Genomic DNA, 2,873 nt, shown 5'->3' with positions numbered 1-2,873 from the left:
GCTGCCGCATTTCACCCACAAATATACGGTCAATTCACTTTACAGTCTATTCTGTGAAGCGCTTTGAGAAGTCGAGAAGACGTGAAAAGCGCTATATCAAATGCAAGGATTATTATTATTACAAGATCCATCTCAAGACTTTCCTCTTTGACCATGCTTTCGACCATCCTCCCAGCCCCTACCTCCAACACTCTTGATTATAACCCTCAGTTCGGGTGTAAACTCTTCACTATCCAGCGGCTTGGGACATCCTTCCAACATGAATAAAAGTGATTTGTTGTTTGTTTTTCTGTACCTTTGGCAACCCTCTCTCTATCTCTTAGTAACTTTATTTCCCCTCTCTCCATATCTCTTTGTAATCTGAATAACCTTCTCTTCATGTCTCTTAGTAACCTTATTTCCCACATGTCAATTTCTCTTACTTTTTTTTAAATATCTCAAATGAATTCTACATTTAGTCTTTCTAAAATGGTGTAATCCACATTGTCACAATCCTTTGTGTAAAAACATTTTTTTATGTAACTAAAAACAAGATCCAGGGCAAACCAAATTAAATTGGATAGAGAGCTGGGTGATGCCCACAGTCGGGTAGCACAATATAATAACAATAATAATCCCTGCAATTGATATTGCGCCTAATCACATTTTTGAGACATCTCAAAGCCCTTCACAGAATATACTGTAAAGTGAATTGACTGTACTTTGTGGTATTAAATATCAACAACAACACCTTGGATTTATATAGCGCCCTCCACACCGGACGGCATCTCAGAGCGCTTCACAGTAACGGATCCCGGGGCCGAGCCAGGGGGAGGGGGAGGAAGGTGACCAAAGACGTGGTCGAAAAGAAAGGTCTTCAGCCAAGACCTGAAAATAGGAAGAGAGGGAGCGAGGCGAAGGGAGTGAGGAAGGCAGTTCCAGAGCGTCGGGGCATAGTGGCTGAAGGCACGGCCGCCGATGGTGGAGCGGAGGATTCAGGGGACAAGGCGGAAGCCAGACCCGGTGGAGTGAAGGCAATGGGCACTGTTGTGAGGAGAGAGGAGGTCAGAGATGTAGGGAGGTGCAGAGAAGTGGAGGGATTTGAAGATAAGAGTGAGGATCTTGAAGTCAGTCCTCTGGCACAGGCAGCCAGTGCAGTCTGGCAAGGACTGGGGTAATCAGGGAGCGGAGTTTGGTGCAGGTAAGAATGCGGGCGGCAGAGTTTTGTATGACCTGGATTTTATTGATGGTAGTGGAGGGGAGACCAGTGAGGAGGGCATTTGAATAGTCCAGCCGAGAGGTGAAAAAGGCATGGACCAGGGTTTCAGCGGCTTTTGGGGAGAGGTATTGGCAGAGACGGGCGATGCTTCAGAGGTGGAAGAAAACGGTGCTGGTGAGGGACCGGCTGTGGGTGAGAAAGGATAATTGGGGGTCGAACCTGTTAGGAAATCAGGTCTCCGTTTGCAACCGGTTACCAGATTAAATGAATAAGGTTCAATCTCAATATACCATATTGGTTGAATACATCAAGTTTATTGTCTAAATCCAGTAATGCTTTATTACATAGCAATTATGAGTTCACATATGGGGTAAAAAGGTATAAAAGGTATAAAATAGGAAACCACACAATAAAAAAGCCTACACAACTAAAACTAGCTATTCAGAGCAGAGCAATACTACTGGACTTCATTGATTCAGGACTTTGTTGATTCAGCACTTTGTCTTTTCTGCAAACAAGTCTTTACATTAGCAGTTTGTTTCCAGCTTTCGGTCTTCTCTGCTCCACGCTTTCACCTTCTTCTTTGTCCTTCCTTTTCAAGTCAAGAAGTCCCAGCAGACTTGCTCTGGAGTTAACTAACTTTAACCCTATTACACTGTAACCTTTATACACCATTGTAGCCAATCAAGGTATACACTACATTGTCCAGTGTCACGTGCGCGCATGATCAGTGCCTGTTGGTTTTTTTTCATTCCCCACTGTCTGGTCTTAAAAGTCAGATAAGGGTAAGGGGCCCACTTCTGATACAGTTACGTACTCAGGTTAATTAACCATCTGGCTTGGGCCAGCCTGACTTGAGTCTCCATAAGGTCTTCCCTTTGTCCAGTCTAAGATAGAAGATGGATTGGTTTAGGGATGTATCTGGTGCTCATTATTTTGTTGTGTGGGATCATTAGTGCATTGCTTTTAAGTGACTGGTTATTTCTTATCAGTATCCCAGGATGGTACCAAGGTCCTCTAGTTTAAGCAACTTGCCCGTTAGTTGCTATTCTTGAGGGTTGCCTTCTGTCGCTTGGCAGGCCCTGTCAGAATGTAGCGACTTATTGCTATATCGAGATCCTGTGTCGACCGGTAACTTAGACCGTTATCTTTGTGGGCTTATTGTTACTTACTGATAGGAGGTGACCCCTTGCCCTTTTCCAAGGCTGTCTTGTTCTTTTCTCAAAAACAGAGAAAACCAGATGTGTTCTATCCCATGACTGTCAGTACTTTCTCCATTCTACATTTGTTCAGTGTTCATTATTATTATACTACAACTTCTATAATCTAACAAACCTGATGCCTAGGTTGCAGACGTGTTCGGAGAGTTGTTGTTGTTATTAAATATGGTATTTCATTATAAAACCTGTCTGGATGGTTCACGTACTTGGTAAACATATGCCAAAAATAATATATATTTCCAAATGAGGACTTTGTTTCTAAATTTGCATTTTTCTTCCCATTCATTTTATCAAGGCTCAAGGTGGGGAGGAATCTGCAGTGTTTGTCCTACCCAGGCAGATGCAATCCTCCAGAGAAATGCTGCAAAATATCCGGTTATGCAGACTCTGCTATGGTATGATTGAAACGTACCAAATATTTATTTCCCGTGCAGTTTTTTAAAAAGGTTTATTTC

Source organism: Callorhinchus milii, unplaced genomic scaffold, assembly GCF_018977255.1.
Source record: "Callorhinchus milii isolate IMCB2004 unplaced genomic scaffold, IMCB_Cmil_1.0 Scaffold2, whole genome shotgun sequence".
Classification (NCBI taxonomy): Eukaryota; Metazoa; Chordata; class Chondrichthyes; order Chimaeriformes; family Callorhinchidae; genus Callorhinchus; species Callorhinchus milii.
Note: the sequence above shows the minus strand (reverse complement) of the source record.